Genomic DNA, 18,358 nt, shown 5'->3' on the forward strand with positions numbered 1-18,358 from the left:
CAAACAAAAATGCCAGTTAAATGAATCTAGGACAGTGTATGTGGCTGTATCGTGGGTGGGAGGTATATATTTTTAGAGTTTATTTGTTTGTTCATAAAACCCTGCTGACAAAAATCATTATTTACTTTGGCCCGTAACTGAAAATATTACCTGTGCACCTTACAGACTGATAAAACTTCCAAGCCAAAAGGGAACATCATGATCCTCTAATCAGGTTTCCTTCAGATGGCAGGTCACAGAACCTCACCCACTTAATGCCTTGATAAACACCTTAGCCTCTGGCTGAATGACTGAAATTCTCAAAACATGTTTAAAGACTTCAACTCATAGAAAATGCATCATTAACTCTAGTTTAATTCTGCAGGTAATCTATGTTCTATCCTGTAGACCAATGTGAAAACTCCCCAGGGTGTCTGCCAGTCTGACCTAAAGGAAAATTCACCTTCTAAATCCCAAGTGCATAGAGATCAGTTGGACTTTGAGCATGTTGGCAAAAGCCTGCAACCAAATACCTGGAAACAAATTCTCTGTATTAACTCCAAGCCCACCACAGATAATGCCCCATCTCTGATCACTAATGTTGAAGATGGACCACATGCCATTGTAGGTAGTCTCATCCTACCATCTCCTCCATGACTTTATTACACTCCATCTTGAGGCCAGTTAGGTTTGTTGTCCCTTGCTCCCCTTGGAGTCCTGTTCCAAAACTTTACTCCCATAATGGTTAAAAAAATATAATTTGAAGCCTACATTACTTCATGGCTCATTTATATCCATTCATATTTGCATGAACATTGGCACTTAACTAACTCTTCTCTTCCCAGGTATCCCTCTGCTGCATTTATAGAGAGCAATCATAACTTACTTCGTTTCATTTGGTTAGGCTAAAGAAGCCAAGTTCTGTTAGTCTCTTTTTGAAAGGGAGGGTTTCCATTCCTGTGAGCATACCACTAGACCTTCTTTGTACCTTGTCCATGGATACATCTTTCTTAAGCATAACAGACCAAAGGTGCACATAGCATTCCGGTTCAGGTCTCATCAGTTCCTTCTATAATGTCAATAATACTTCCCTGTCTCTACTGGAAATACCTTACCTGATGCATCCTAGCACTGAATTAGCTTTTTTCAAGGTCACATCATATAATCATCCCGTGATGAAGCAAAGCACCTCATCTCTTGCATTCAACTGATACATTCCCAACGTATAGCAAAATATCGCAAAGTTTATGACATACTGTATTGCTGTTAACTTTTGCTTCTTCTGTCTGTATGTTGTAACCATCTGTTAGCAAAACCAGGTTAATGAGGTAATATCTTTTATTGGTCAACTTCTGCTGATATGAGAGACAAGCTTTTGGCCTGAAGAAGAGCTCTGTGTGGCTCTCAAGTTTCTCTCACTACAGAAGCTGACCCCAATAAAAGATATTACTTCACCCACCTCATCTCTGCGATATCATGGGACTGACATGGTTACAATTACACTGTTGTCTGTCATTTTATATTTAGGTTGTAAGCTATGTTGCTGTGATGTGTATGTGGTGCCTTGCAAAATGGGGCCCAGTCTCTGATTAGGAGCAGTTATAAATATCACATAGGGTGGTTCTATGTTTTGCTGCAATCTTGTCTAAACAGAAGTGTAAGTATCCCTAGTACCCAGTCTTCTGAATCCAAAGCCAAAAATTACTTTTTCAGGGATGTGCTCATCTGATTAAGTAGGTTTTGCCCAGGAAAGCTTGTGATTTTATATATATATTTGTTAGTCTCTACAGGAGACTACAGCATAGGAAGTTCTGGTCCTTTCCTGCAAGTGCTGCTCCTGAAGCTCCTATTGATAGGCAGTGGAGTGCTGTGGCCAGTGGAGGCTGTGGGGTGGGGCCTGTTGTGGATGGGGGGGGAGTGCATTCCAGGTGCTTTTGCTGGTGGTGGGGTGGACCGGGGTGGGGGTCTGCCTTGACTCTGCTGCTGTGTGTCCCACTGCTCCCAGGGTTGGTAGCCACCGGACCGCCAACACAACTGATAAGGGATGACCTGAAGGCAGAGAGGTGGGGAGGTTCCACTGTATAAGGGTTGTCCTGAAGGTAGAGTGGTGAGATGGGCTCCTGCATAGCTCAGGGGATAGGGCATTCACCTGGGGAGCCGCAGGGGGCTAGTTCTAGAGCCCTGCCCCGGGAACCCCTGGACCGCTAACACAGGATATAAGGGCTGACCTGACGGTAGAGAGGTCTCCCTGTGTGTGTGTGTGTGTGTGTGTACATATATACACACACACACACACAGGACTACTCATTTTTTCCAGGAATTGTTTTCACATTAATATAATTCTCTGAAATTTTCTCCTTGTCCTCAAAATATCAGGTATTGATATTAATTATTAACATATTTTTCATGATTCTTCAATATCACCTGCTTGGTGCTTGCAGCCTATGGCATTTTTCAGCAAGCAGGTTTAAACTGTAGGCAGGCACTGGGAGGAGGAGGGTACCCTAAATACAAGGGAAAATGCAAGTTAATAAAATTTGCAATATGCCTTTTTCATCTAGGAATTAATATTTTAATTTCAAGATAAAATATACTTTAATATTATAGAAATTGATAAATGCTAGAGTAATTTACATTATGGAAGATACTGAATGCAACAAATTATTGTAGATGACTATTTCTTAAAGCACACACTTGTGGGTCATGAACTACAAAGAAATAGGAGATGAAGTTGAAATTTTCAATTCTGTAAGATAATAAACAAAAATAGTTGTTTTTAAGAAGTTCCCCATTTTAGGAGAAGAGGAGAACTTATGATAGATGATCATTCTCAAGGATATGTATACACAGTCAAAATAATTTAACATTGGCTGGCAACTAACATAGGTTCATCAGAGCAATTTATGCCACAAAAAGAGAAGGCAGATATTTCAAATGGAAGGAATTGGGAGAAGGAGAAACAGACTAAGAAGTTAGATTATAAAGCAATATTTTGGATTGATAAAAATATTTTTCTCAAGCTACAAATAATATACAATCAATGCTGTGTGAAATAGAACTAGAAAATAAATAAATCAATTTTAAAATAAATTATACAGTTATGCCCCAAAAAAGCAAAAGTGTGTTTTAATTGTACTGCCTTCATACGTGAACTTTCAGATGTATACTGGAAAAGCAGATTCTACACTGATAGTGTATCCCTAGTTCTAGTCAATTTCAGTGAGTTTGGCATGTGCAAAGAACGCAGAACTATTATTATTAAGTAATCCATTAAGTGATCCCGTCCCTGTTGTTCATTCCTAATTTCAGGCATATAGAGGCTAGGAACACCATCCCTGGTCACAGTGACTGATGCATCTATCCTCCATGATTTTTTTAAATTCTTTTTTTAACCCTATTATAGTCTTGGCCTTCACAACATCCTCTTTCAAAGAGTTCTACATTGTGTAAAGAAATACTTCCTTTTGTTTGTTATTAATTTCATTTGGTGCCCCCCACCCCAGTTCTTGTAAATACAAGAACTGTCTGGGAGGTGTCACCAAATGCTTGCTTATTTGCTTTCTCTGTACCAGTCATGATTTTATAGACTTCTATCACATCCCCTGTCATCTTTTTCCAAGCTGAAAAGTCCCAGTCTTTATTGATCTCTCTTCGTATGGAAGCTGTTCCATACCCCTAATCATTTTTGTTGCCCTTTTTTTAACCTTTTCCAATTCCAATATATTTTAGAGATGGTGACCGCAACTGCATAGAACACAGTATTCAAGATGGGGGTATACCAAGGATTTATAGAGGCAATATTATTAAGAAAGGGATAGATAAGACAGAAAATCATTCCTAACCTTCTGTTCACTTTGACTGCAGCTGCATATTGAGTGGATGTTTCCAGAGAACTAGTCACAATGGCTCCAAGTTCTTTCTTGAGTAGTAACAACTAATTTAGATCCCATCACTTTTATATGTATAGTTTGGATTGTTATCCTATGTTCATTATTTTACATTTATCAACATTAAAATAACTGAATAGTTTTGCATCATCTGCAAATTTTGGCACCTCACTGTTTATTGAATGTGACTGGTCCCTGAACAGATCCTTGAGGGACACCACTCTTTGCTTCTCTCCATTTTGACGATGGACCATTTATACCTACCCTTTGTTTCCTATCTTATCTTTTAACTAGTTACAAATATATGAGAGGACTTTCCCCCACCTTTGGTGAGAGACCTTGTTAAAGGCTTTCTGAAAATCTAAATGCATTGTATCCACTAGATCAGGAGTTCCCAACCTGGGGTACACGTACCCCCAAGGGGTATGCGAAGCTTGTCAAGGGAGTACGGGGAATATTTGGTAAATAACTAGATTATCCTAAATGAAATATTCCAAAAGTAGTAGTGTTAGTAAAAAAAAGTTGTGGATTCTAGAGTCTAGAATTTATTTCCTTTCATATAGAATAGGGGGTACGGGAAGGTTTACTAAAAGCCAAGGGGACACGGGGACCGAAAAAGGTTGGGAACTCCTGCACTAGATCACCTTTGTACACATACTTTCAGGTTTAAGACAATGAACCCAAAGTAAACAGATTCCCTTATGACTAAATGTAATACATTTAATTTAATACATAAAAAGAATATATTTAATAACTTTTATTTATTTATTTATTTATTTATTTATTTATTTATTTAAAACATTTTACCCTGCCTTTCTATTTAAAATATTCAAAGTGACTTAACATTTTTTAAAACATGTGTGTGTGTGTGTGTGTGTGTGTGTGTGTGTGTGTGTGTGTGTAATTACAATATGAGATCCCAGGGGGACATAAAACCCTCTAAGGCATTTTGACATGAGGAACACACATGCACACAGACTCTCACACCAAAAAAACCACGAAGAAAAAGAGTTGCTTTAGCCTGGTGTCGAAACAATGCTAGCCCATAAAACTAGGCCCATATATAGCTGGAACATTCTGCTAAAACACTTTTTTTCTGCTAATGTGGAAATACTTAAGCAGCAGAGATAAAATATGCCCTTATAGCACAGTGTTCACATTAGGTATCTGTAAGTGGGACTGACAGATGATTGTTTTACTAGTAGCAATCCTGTTTTCACAAATCAGCAAGATAATTTACCAGGCTGATATCATGTCTGTGTAAGAACTATTGAATTGGTAATAACTCATAGGTACTAAAAAAGCTAAAAATGTCTCTGATTTTGGTATCAGTATGTTGAAACAAAATTTGTTTTTAGTAGACTAGCATGACTGGAAGGACATTATAAATGGTTATTGCAGTTAATAAAACAATTGATGTAGCATGAACATTTTTATCAGAGAACATCTTATGAATCATATCACTTAATATCTGACTTATTTTATACTTTATATTCTATACTCTTGCATTAAAAATATTGTATGAATTCCAATGAATTGTGCAGTTATGCTGTGGTGTTAATTTGTTGATGCTGTCCACATACACCTCTTACAGGGATGGGTAATGATTGGCCTGTGGGCCAGACATGGTTTGCCAGAATTTGCCCTTACGAGCTGCCAGACTCCATATTTGACTGCAAGTATGGCTGCTTCCTGCAGCTGCTGTTGGCCATGGTGGTTGTTCCTTGCCAATGGGAACTGAAAACACTGGGTCGGGTGGGGCTACTGTTTCCCACAGCTCCCATTGACCAAGAATGGCAAAGCTCAAGCTAACAGGGGCTACAAACTGGACCTGCAGATAAATATAAGTATCTGGCGACCTGCCAGGGGCTAACCTTTGCAAACAGCATCCAACCTGCTGGATCATTATTGCCCACACCCTGGTCTACAATGTACCACCTTTATAAATTTTCTTTTTCATGGCATTAAGATTTGCTGTTGCGAATGTAAAAATATTTTTTTCTGTATATCTTGCAGGGAAAACTTGAGAGGGTCTTACACTTTTAATCCTCCAGTCAGTGATTGTCTTGGGACCATACTGCGGTGAATTGGTAAGTTTGTATTAGTTTGCTTATTACCTTATTCAGTTGAACTATTAATCTGTGATATGGCTTTTGAAATAGCAGTAGAGAGAGTATTCTGCCTATGTATTTGGTGCTTGTGCAATGGCTGCTGAAATATTATGTCTGCTTCTTAAGCATATTTGAAAATGGGAGAGGACCCATGAGAATGATCAAAGGATTAGGAAATTTGCCTCATAATGATACTCAGAGAGTTCATTCTGTGTAGTGTAACAAAGAGAAGATAAAGGGGAAGGATGGGTAACAAATATCTACATAGGGAACAAATGCCAGGCTCTTCAGTAAAGCCGAGGAAGGTATAACATGATCCAGTGACTGGAAGTTGCAGCTCGACAAATTCAAACAAAAAATAAAGCACACGTACTTTTTTTACAATGAGGGTAATTTGAACAGTTTATGAAGGGTCCTGTTGGATTTTCAATCACTGACAATTTTTAAATCAAGATTGAGTGTTTGTCTAATGTATTTTCTTTAGAAATTATTTTGGAGGTGTTCTTATGGCCGTATTATACAGGATATCAGACTAGATGAGCACAATGATCCCTTCTGGCTTTGGAATCTCTAAAGTTGTCATCTGCAGCATTGGGGATTCTGCATGCTTGATTCCAGAAATGTCAGGCATGTGCTTGCATTGCTCACTGAAGAGCTGGTTGCAATGTGTTAATATTTATTTCAAATTCCAAGAAAAAAAATTGCTAAAATATTCAAGTATTTACTTCCTCCAGCCTCTTTTCTACCAACTGTGCTCAACAGTAATCTCACTGGTTACCAGAGAAGTCTGAGGGGTAACTGCATCCTGTTCAATCAATCCTTGGCTGACAGATGGTTTCTACACAGTTGGGATGAGTTAAGTTAGGAGGAAGTATTGAGGTTCCACAGGGGTTGGCAAATGCCTTTCTCCCAAAAATACAGTGTTTAAATAATACAACATTTTTGCTGACTTTGGCCTTCAGCTGGGCAAACAAGAGGCACTCACAAATTCCTTAACTCTCAGAACTATTTTGAGAAATGCTGTGACCCAGTGGATAGCTCACTGCCTGTGGGTGGGTCAGAAGCCTTGGTTTCTATTCCTTTCTCTGTTATTGATTTGCTGTATGACCTCAAGCAAATAATTTAACTGCTCTGTGCTTCAAATTCCCCTTCATTCAGCCTAGTGAGAAAATACATATTGGTTTTTCTTTTTGCAATAAAGTGGAAGTAATAGTTGCACTGGAATCCAGGAATTCATGCATGCTAACCATGACAATTTACATGGTTGTTACTACGTTAACTTTTCTGGGCCACACTTATTCCATCTGTAAAACCAGAATAATAATATGTAACCAAGCTCCTCCTCAGCCTTGGTGGGCCCTTGGTGTGTCCTAGCATTTGGGAAGAATGCTAATCTCAGAGGCTCACAGCAGCTCTCAGTTTAGACACTTTCTCTAGGGCACCAGCTTGCTGTTTGTTGAGCCACTCTCATTGTTGATCAGCATGGGGAAAAGAAAGGAGACCAAACTCCATAGTCTCTGCTGCCCCTCCAAGTGGAACAGGGCAGGACAGAACCCTTTACCAAAACTGTTTCTTCTCTGGTGCTGAATTAGGGAGTTGGTGGTGAGGAAAACAGGGCCTGCCCTCTATACCAGGTTCCAGCCCAGGAACCCTGCGATACCAACTGACTGTAAAATGTCCAGTATTAGCTGCATGGTTGCTATGGTCCACTGGGTTATCCCACATGGTTCTCCCCAGCACCTTCCTTACTGCAGGCTCTTCCTCCTGGTACCTGCTTGCACTTGCTTTTCTCAGACCCTCCATGGCACCTTCTCTCCTTAGCGCCTTGCACACAGTGAGCTAATAGAATGGGAGCCCTTTTTAATCACTCAACTGGATCTTCATTGGCTTTAGCTGTCCTGATTAGGATTCTGGCTCACTTGATTCAGGAAGCTTCTTAATTGGCCTGACTGCCCTAATTGATTCTGGCAAGTTCCTGCTGATTCTGGATTAGTCCTTGTTAGTTTACCGTGGGAACAGGGACCTATTTAATATGGGGCTAAGATACTTCCCTTCTACTACTCTCCTGTAACCCTCCAACCTGAGCCTGTCACAAATATAATGTGTCACCATTTATGCAAACTTGCTCAGTGTTTGAAACAAGATTATGCCTTGCCCAATACTTCAAAAATTTCCATTGAATTCATTCGTTGTTCTCCATGATGATCGGGGTGGTCCCATGTGATCAGAAAAAAAGGTAAATACAGCATCCACCTTCATAAAAGGGAAGAAAGAGAATTCAGGGAACTACAGACTATTCAGCCTCACATAAGTTCCTGGGAAAAATATGGAGCCAGATGCTCAAGGAATGCACTTTGAAACACTCGGAAGAGATGAAGTGATCAGGAACAATCAATACGGATTGATCAAGGGCAAGACAAGCCTGATCAATCTAATTTCCATCTATGATGAGATAACTGGCTCTTTTAATGTGGGGGAAGTGGTGCACATGACAGTACCTTGACTTCAGAAAAACTTCTCATATAGTCTCCCACAGTATTCCTGTCAACAAGCTAAAGAAGTATGGAAGAAAGGCCTATAGTGTGGATACAAAGCTGCCTAGATCATTGGGCTCAGTGATTAGAGATCAATAGCTTGATATCTACTTGACACCTGAAATCAAGTGCCCCATGGGTCAGTCCTGGGGCTGTTTTTATTCAACATCTTTATTAATTATCTGGATGATAGGATGGATTGCGCTCTCGACGACTTTGTGACACTAAGCTGGAGGGAGAGGTTAGTAGACTGCAGGGTGGAAACGGAGTTCAGAATGACCTAGAGAAATTGGAGGATTGGGCTAATCTGATGAGTTTCAACAAGAACAAGTGCAGAATCCTGCACTTAGAAAAAAAGAATTCCATGCACTGCTACTGGCTGGCTAAGTAGCAGTTCTACACAAAAAGACCTGGAGATTGCAGTGGGTGAGAAGGTGGATCTGAGTCAACAGTGTGCCTTTGATGCTGATAGGGAGTAATGCCACATTGAGCTGTATTAGTAGGAGAATTGCCAGCAGATTGAGGGAAGTGATAATTCTCTTTTTATTTGGCACTGGTAAAGCCATCTCTGGAGTATTGTGTCCAGTTTTAGGCCCTCCAGCACATTAAGAATATGGACCAATTAGAGAGTGTCCAGTGGAGGGCAACACAAATGATTAGCGTGCTGGGGCACATGACTAATAAGACAAGACTGGGGGAAATGGGTGTATTGATCTGCAGAAGAGAAGAATGAGAGGGGATTTGATAGCAGCTATTACCTTATTTTCACTAAAGACCAACCCAGGGTTACACTTTTATTGCTTTTAATAAATGCCACTGTTAAATTAAATAGAAATGGGATTGAACCTGATCACACACATACATCCACACACTCATATACAAACAAACAACCCCTGTTTTGCTTTTTCTTAAAAGCTTACATTAACTCACTGGCCAGGCAAATTAAATGTGAGCGGAAGGAGCAGGGGCTTCTCTCGGTCTGGACCCATGCTCCGATCTTGACAAGACAAGACCTGGAAATTCCTACAAGACACCCCATGTTTCATTAGAATTTTCTCCCATTCTGTTTATCTGCGAGTTATTCTTTTCTCTGACATCAATTTGTTGGTGCTTCCTTCCCAGTGTTATTTCAAGGCTGTCTTGTTTGTAATGGGATGTTTGCCCTTAATACTCCAAGGTCGTCTATAATGTCATACCTCAGTCTAGTTTGTTTTGAGCCTCAATTTATGGCACCTTAATGCCTCTGAGTCTTCCATTCCCTTCTCCCCCTTCTTCCCCCTTCTAGACTCTGAAACTGTTGGGCCTACAAGTTGTTATTTCTCCAAACAATCACATTCACTCCCTCTCCCTAGGAACTACACACGTGGAGGAAAAGGGATACAATTGTCCATACAAAATGTATTAATCTACTTCCAATACTAAGCTTCTGCTAGTACAAAGTTTTAATCAGAGGGGTAGCCATGGTAGTCTGAATCTGCAAAAACAACGAGAAGTCCTGTGGCACCTTATAGACTAACCAATTTATTGGAGCATAAGCTTTTGTGGGCAAAGACCTACTTCGTCAGATGCATGTAGTGGAAATTCCAGAGGCAGGTATAAATATACAGGCATAAGAAAAGAGTACCAATCAAGAGTAAGGTTAGAGATAACAAGGTCAATTCAGTCAAGGACGATGAGGCCACTTCTAGCAGCTGATGTGGAGGTGTGAACACGAAGAGAGGAAAAATCCTGGATGCCCCATCATCTCAGGCATTGGCACTCTCACTGCAGGAATTTCTGGATATGTGGACTCTCTACTCAGACCCTATGCCACTAGCACTCCCAGCTATCTCTTACAAAACTTACATTCACATTATACTGAAACTTACATTTACATTATACTATATTGGGTGAAGGCTTTACAGAACAGCAGCCTTCAATTAGCTGAAGCAGGGTTCCAAAGAGATGAAGAGAGGCTGTTCTCAGTGGTGGCAGATGACAGAACAAGACCCAATGGTCTCAAGTTGCAGTGTGGGAGGTCTAGGTTGGATATTAGGGGAAAAAAAACTATTTCACTAGGAGGATGGTGAAGTACTGAAATGGGTTATGTAAGGAGGTGCTAGAGGTTTTTAAGGCCAGGCATAAAAAAGCCCTATTTAGAATAATTTAATTGGGACTAATCCTGCTTTGAATTGGGGGGTGGATTTCCTGAGATCTCTTCCAACCCTAATCTTCTATAATTCTATGACATTTGTTGTATAGTATTCTGTAGATACCCACTGATCTTGCGGGAAAAGGGGGTTTTGTGCAAAAAGAAAACATCCACACTGATTGTTTTTATGTAAAATCCCCAGTGCAAAAATGGATCGGCTGAAAATATGCAAATGAGATCACGACTCATTCAAATGAGTCCCTCATTAGCATATTTTTTGCCAAGAAAACTCATAGTGTAGACGTAGCCCTACTGTATTGTTTCACTTATAGGAGAACCAAATCTTTCAGAGCCTGCTCCTTCTTGCAGAAGACCGCTTTGTGGGCTCTCATTGCTATGTGAAGAGTGACCCTTTGAACCAATCTGCAACCTATCATACCATATGATAACAATATCTGATACACTGCACAGTCAGAGGCAGATGAGAATAATCCAATCAGTTTTGCTAACTGTACCTGGAGGAACAATTACTTCCTGATACTGGTTGGTGAATAACAACTTAATGTGTATTCTAAATCATGTGATTTAACCACTCTTACAATTATTTTTTTAATTATTTTTAGTTTTGTGAGTATGACCTTATAGTTGCAAATTATATTAAAAGCAATAACATTATCCAGTCCATTTTGTGCAGCTTTTAGTGTAAATGTATGCCCAGTGTTTCCACTTAGTAATTTGTTCTGTCAAAGACAAATAAGAATGATTCCCAGCATCAAATTTATGCCCTTAAGGAAAATTTTGTACATCTGTAGTTTAAAAAACAACTCTCTATTGCAGTACTTAGCCAGTGATTTTAAAGGAAATAACGTAAATAAATATGAGATCAATAGGCATACTTATTTTATATTTAAAAGAAACTGAAATGTGTTTGCGTCTAACCTTTTTGCTCTAAATAACACTATCCATTGCACATTGAAGATTTCATTACTCAAATTTAGGCTAGTCACTTATGAAAAAATATGTCTAATCGTGTTTTCTAAATATTCAAAAATAAATTTCTTTAGAGCAGTCATTGAAGATTAAAAGCCTAGGAGGCTGAGGGAGAGAAACAGTTTAAGATGTGCTTATATTCTTTTTTATTAAACAAACCTAAGATTAGATAGATACTGCCTATAATATGCTGTAAATTATATGTCATGCTAAATCATTCTAAACTTTTACAGTTTCTTTTGGAGAGGGTTTCTGTGCTATATCAAGTGTCACATATTTCACCACATTTAGCTCGAGAAATTTGGTGCTAAAGAGGTGATCGTAAGAATGAAACAATTTCTCCAATTTGTGGAAACTTTATAAATCAACTAGTTTACCTAACTGAAAATCTGTTAGAATATACATTTGAACCTCTTGGTCCAGGACTCTCTGGTTTCACAATATCTGTGGTCCAGTAGGACCTTGGATATTGCTGGAATAGAGACCAATGGCTGGGAATGGGGGACGGCTGGGAGACCATTGGCGGGGAACCTGGCTGGGGTTAGGAGCGGAGCCTGGCTGTTGGCCAGGAGCCCTGTTGAGGTCAAGAGCAGAGCTGGGCCAGTGGCCGGTGGGCTGGAAGTCAGAAGAGTAATCTGGGAGCTAGGGCCAGCAACAAGGAAGGAGCCCAGCTAGACACTGGTGGTCCACACCAGGAGAATCTGAAGGCCAGCTGCAGAAGGGCTGGCATTGACCTCTGCTGGTTTGGCAAACTCCATTGTTTGGTATCGATCAGATCCCGAGGATACCAGACCAGTGAGATCCAAACTGTGTAACTAGGATGCAGCTTCTCTTGTACGCTGTCAAAATCAGGAGGACAACAAATGACTCTGAATAGAGGAAAAAGTAATGTATATTTATCAGCCTGCAAGTCTATTTCAGTCATGGAGATGTATTTGGGGTTCCAACTTCTTTGCCCCTTAAAGGAGTAACAAAGAGGGAATGTCTACATGAGCATTTACTGTGCAGCAAAGGTTCGGGTGAAAACCTTCAGCACTCCAGCTGTGGGTTAAGTGTCTCTGTGGATATTGCTTCTATCCATGAAGAATTTCCTCACACACATTGAGATACTGAAGTCTGAAAAAAATAGTATGTCAGAATGCACTAGGAAACTTTTAGTGTTCATGGTCAGGGTCTACATAAATACATAGCACACAATGTCCTAGAGTGCTGTAGATTTATACCCTTACACAGTAAGTGCTCATGTAGACATGCTCTTAGAGTATATTTCAGTTCCATTTAAGTAAATGGCAAAACTCCCTTTAACTTCAGTGGGGCCAAGAACTGACCCTTAGACTTTTATGAATGGAGAAATTGCTGCCTGGTGTGTGTGTGTGGGAAAAGGAGAGAGTCAGAATTAATGAGTGGGAAGGGAAAGAAGCCACCGTGTTTTGCTTTTTCTTACCATAGAAAGGAAAAAAAAGCCCAGAAAAATACTGATAGGATAGCTTCACTATCAAACTTTTTAATATACTGTGTTCACATTCTGAATATGTGGAAATAAAAACATGAAAATTAACACTAATTGTCAGCTGCATGTCTTTAGGTGATGGGAATAGGATTTGGAGGCTGGAATTTCTGTCATTATTTTTAATTTTAAGTCTGACTGTTAATTGATAGTCTATATAAAATCAGCTAGTAGACTGAGTACAAATGCTATAGACAAGTTATCATTTCATGAAACCAGCACAACATATTGTTCTAGTTCTCTTTTCAGTCTCATCTGAGAGGTCAAGAATCACATTGGCTATGAACAAACTGCACCTCATACCTTAGCCATGACCTAGAATTTCAAAACCCGTACACTAGAGCTAATTACCTTGATTTCAATACGTCATTTGTTATAATTCCACATGGGATAATATTAGTTAAATTGGAGGTGATGAGGATTGATATGAGAATTGAAAGGTGGATAAAGGAACTGATTAATTTTTTGCTTCTTTGACTGCCGCTGCAGTCACTATCTGGAGTGGATGTTTTTACAGAGCTATCCACAATGACTCCAAGATCTCTTTCTTGAATAGTTGTAGCTAAATTAGTCCCCATTATATTGTATGTATAGTTGGGATTATTTTTCCAATGTGCATTACTTTACATTTATCAACATTAAATTTCGTTTGCCATTGTGTTGCCCAATCACTTGTTTTGATTAGATGTTTCTGAAGCTCTTCACAGTTCTGGAATCGCCTTCCAAGGAAAGTGGGTAGGAGGGAGGAGAGGGTTAAAAAGTCTGATTTCAAAACTCAACCTGATAAATTTATGGAAGGGATGGCATAATAAAATTGCCTGGAATGCCCTGTTGCCCATTTCTGACTGTTAGCAAACATCTTCAACATCCAGTATAAGGAGAGGGCTCTTAGTTACCTAAGAGAATTCACTCCCAGGTGTCTGGATGGGGAGTCTTGCCAACACATTCCAAGTCTAACTGATCACCATATTGGGGTCAAGACAGAATCATGTGGATGGACCTATCGGAGGGGAGGGAGGGTCATGAGCCCTGTCTCAGCTGGTGTGCTCTCCCCCTCCCATACCAACATTAACCTTTGTTTTCTTGTGCTATTGGAAATTAGGGGAATAGGTCACTGGCAGGTTTAAACTAGTGTAAATGGTGGATTCTCTGTTACTTTATGTCCTCAAATCATGATTTGAGTACTTCAGTCTATTATAGGGATGAGCAGGGCTTGACAAATCCGTTTATCTACTCGCCCGTGGCGAGTAGATTTCAGCCGGTCGCCTAGTTCACTGGTGGTGCTCACATGCGCAGTGCGGGTCTGGCTCATTCGTGGTGCGGGGCTGGCGAGTGGATTTTTCCATGGTTTGTTGAGCCCTGGGGATGAGTGGGTGACGTTCTGTGGACAGTATTGTGCAGGAAATCAGACACTATGACCGTGATGATCCTTTCTGACCTTAAAGTCTATGAGTGCATGATTGAGAAACTGTTTAATGCAATGAAAATCTCACTCTCCATTGACTGAATACTTACCATTCATAGTCATATAATCTTTGTCAATGTCGCAAAATAAATACAGGCAGTCCCCGGGTTACGTACAGGATAGGAGACTGTAGGTTTGTTCTTAAGTTGAATCTGTATGTAAGTCGGAACTGGCGTCCAGATGCGTAACTCGGGGACTGCCTGTACACAAACAGATACATTATATAGGCTTATCCACCTTTTAAAAATCTTTTGCAGTAAATGTAAAGGAGTCATAAGATTTGCCTTTGAATATGGGGTCACGAACCTGAAACTTTTGTGAAACACCAATCCGGTCCAACCTCCCTTCTCATCATTTATTATTTCTTCTTTATAGTATATTTTCTATATATCCTCCAGCCTCATTTTCAATCTCTCAAGTGATGTGATTCCCTCTCATATCTTTTGAGAGTTTTACAGAGGGTAGAAAAGCCACAGCTTCCTTCGGATACTGTAGCTACCAATGATTAGTGATTTTTTTTTGTTTAGCTTCCAAGCCTCCAGAGTCAGGTAAATCCTTACAGTAAGTGTTTTCCTCTGCCAGCACTATTATTCTCTAAGAACACTGAACTAGTTTCCTGTTGATGGCTCAAGTGAATAAGACCAGCTAGAAAAAGGTTCCTGCTTATATTGGATGTACCATTCCAAGCCTCTCAAGGACATTTTATTACTGCATCCAATGTGGTTGGCAATTTGCTTGCTAGCCTATCAGTAATTGGAAACTGCAGCTGAAATTGATTATAGACATTTCTGTGGTCACCTGACACAGACTCCCCCCCCCCCCTTTTGAAGATGTTGCAAGGTAATATTCCCTTGTGCATTTTTCATACTGTACCTGTGAGCAAATGATCTCTCCACAGCTTCTCTGTATTAAAGGCACATTCACTGTAGGCTCCTGGAGCAAGGACAGTCTCACTAAAATATCAGAGATAAGCATATGCACTGTAGGTTAATATTTTCTTATAAAACCTTTGCTGACACAAATATAAATTATATTTGTGAAATAGATCTTAAGTACAGGTTAGGCTTAGTATTTATCACATTTACTGATGGCAGTATCCACTACACAGTAAGTGTGACTTCTGGTGACCTATTTTCATGTGCAAGCACAAACACCTCTGAGCAAAGACGTGTGAATTTTCTTCTGTATTATGGATCAGTTGATGTAATGTAGACTATTTAATAATGTCATTTTAAGGTTTTACTGATTTTCTAGAGCCAACATTGTTTAATAAACATTCCATTTTTTAAATGAAAAGGCTGAAATTATTCTCAGAAAGCATCTTTGCAGTGGATTATGACAAGATGCATTTTGTGTAAAGCTGGTTAGAAATGTTCTGACTGAATACCTTTCCATTGCATTTTTTCAGTACTATTTTTTGCAGCCCCAAAATATAAATGCATATAAAAAAAGAATGAAAAATGAATCCATTTTCAGTGTTTCACCCGGCTGCATCCTCTACCCAGCCTGGGCCAGGGCTTGGGGGGAGCCGGCGCTGCATGGGCACTCCAGGAGGCGGAAGCAGGAGCAGATTGGGGGTAGAATATCTGGCTAGGAGGGAGGGTGCAAGGAAGGGTAGGGTTGCCAGGTGTCCAGTTTTGTACCGGACAGTCCGGTATTTGAGGGTTCTGTCCGGGAAACAAATTGAGAAATTACCAGACATATAAAATGTCTGGTATTTTCTAATTAGGTAAGTTTTATTATAATTAGTATGTATCAGTCTGTAGCTGCAAACTGCCTGGCTGGTAGATGTGCTCACGCTGGGTCAGTGTGTCTACCTGCCAGGCAGTTCGCAACTACTCGAGGGAGGGTATGTGTGGGGAGGGGGAAAAATGGAATACCCGGCCGGATTCACTTGTGTGCCAGGGTCTGCATGTTCTTGGGTCAGTCCCACTCTCCCCCTCCTTCCCCCGCTCTCCCCAGTCCAGCCCTGCTGCCCCCATCCAGCCCTGCTTCCGGCGGCCAATTCCTCCCTGCTCCCCACCAATCTTCCCCGGTCAGCCCCGCTCCCCCGATGACCCCCCCCCCTCGACCAGCCCTGCTTCCCCCATCCAGCCCTGCTTCCGGCAGCTGGTTCTCCCGTCCTCCTCCTCCTAAGCTTCCCCGGCCAGGCCCCCCATCCCCTGGCCAGCACTGGTTCCATCACCTGCCCTCCCTGATCTCCACAGGACAGCCCTGCTGCCTCCAACCCTGCTTCCACTGGCTGCCCCCCCATCTCTGCGGGACAGCCCCGCTGCCTCCACCCCTGCTTCCGCTGCCCGCCTGCTTCCCCCCATCTCCGCGGGACAGCCCTGCTGCCCCCAACCCTGCTTCCCAGTTGCTGGTTCCCCCCCCACACACACCTCCTCCCTGCCCACCCCGCTGTGCTCCCCTCCCAGCAGCCACGCTGCTGCCCGGTATTTTTTTCTCGCAGCCCGCTACCAGGCCGCAGCCCATAGTTTGGCAAACGATGCTCTAAAGCATGAGTGACAGATAAAATAGGTCAGGAGAAGGCTAAGTCTTCTCAAACCCAAGCTGTGCCAGCTCAAGCCAACTAGTGGTCTGGGGCAGCTTAGTCAGGGCTTATCTGGATGTGCTTAGGGGGCTGCTGGATACTTTCACAAAAAATCCCGAACATGGCAGGGGGAAAAAATGGTTGAGGGCGGAAAAAAAGGCAGGAGGGGAACCAAACTTATTGAGAAAAAAAAAAGTTGCCGCGTCTTTAAATTCCCATGCTCCCCACTCCCCTTGCCTCTGCCATACACAGCAGGGGAAAAATGTCTCCGCCGGACTTCCATCAGAGAAAAACAGTTTTTCTGGGTTTTTTTACTAGACAGAAGACTCAATTACCGGACTGTCTGGGTGAAAACTGGATACCTGGCAACCCTAGATGTGCTAAAGGCTCAGCGCTCCAGTATGAGGTGGAAAGCGGAAGGGGAATGGTAGGGGTGGAGCCTCAGGTGAAAGGCATGGGCCCGGTGGGGAGGGTACCATCTCTGAAACTGGGGTTCACATTCTGCCCATACTCTGGAGTATGTAAAATGTAGGTAAATATGAGAAAAGAGAAGCAACTTGCCCAAAACATCAAGTCATTTGAATTTTTGTCTTTGAAAGTAAGTGATGTGAGTGTGTCAGAAGTGCAATGTTAGAACTGACTCTGAGCAGCTTGAAATAGCATATCTTAACCATAAAACCTACACAAGCCACCTCTGTCATAGGTCTTAAGGCCATGAGCTTGATTTTCTTTTCTCTATCTGAGATAAAGCAGAAACTGTTTCAATGAAGTCAGAGAGAATCTGATCCTGTAAATATCCATGAGCGATTAAATAACTCTAGTAATCAGTGATAAAGATAACTGTGGCCACTATATGGAAGTTCTTAATCAGGCAACATCTTCATTCAAGTTAATGGAAAATTTTAAGTGGTAGTTAAAGTATGTAAACTCATGTAAGGTACTTCGTCCTTTGTAGCTCTATGAAACAACTTATAAATATTCATTATCAATCCAATCACTATGCAACATTTTTCAAAGTCTTTATCTGGAGGTGGCTAAGAGTTAGAAAACTGTTGAACTAGTCTGGCACATTCTCTAGTCCAGCACTTTCTGTTCCAACAAAATCCATGGTGTTGCATGATTTTTGTTAGCTGGATGTGCGCTAATCATGGGTGTGGGCAAGTTTCCCGCAGTCCCATACATTTCCTCAGTGTTCTGTGCTGTTATTGAGTTCTAGTTTAC

At 41.0% G+C, this 18,358-nt stretch overlaps 1 protein-coding gene across 4 annotated transcripts in view; it reads left to right on the forward strand.

Annotated features, from left to right (window-relative positions):
* The window catches only part of PTPRD (protein tyrosine phosphatase receptor type D), a 1,779,541-nt gene that overhangs the window by 393,093 nt on the left and 1,368,090 nt on the right, over positions 1-18,358 (forward strand). For all 4 annotated transcript variants that reach the window (XM_075931585.1, XM_075931599.1, XM_075931586.1 and 1 more), the window contains exon 3: positions 5,883-5,956. The gene's annotated coding sequence lies outside the window, so the exon portion shown is untranslated. The remainder of the gene's footprint in view (positions 1-5,882; positions 5,957-18,358) is intronic.

The sequence above is a fragment of the Pelodiscus sinensis genome, chromosome 6, assembly GCF_049634645.1.
Source record: "Pelodiscus sinensis isolate JC-2024 chromosome 6, ASM4963464v1, whole genome shotgun sequence".
In the NCBI taxonomy this organism is placed as follows: domain Eukaryota; kingdom Metazoa; phylum Chordata; order Testudines; family Trionychidae; genus Pelodiscus; species Pelodiscus sinensis.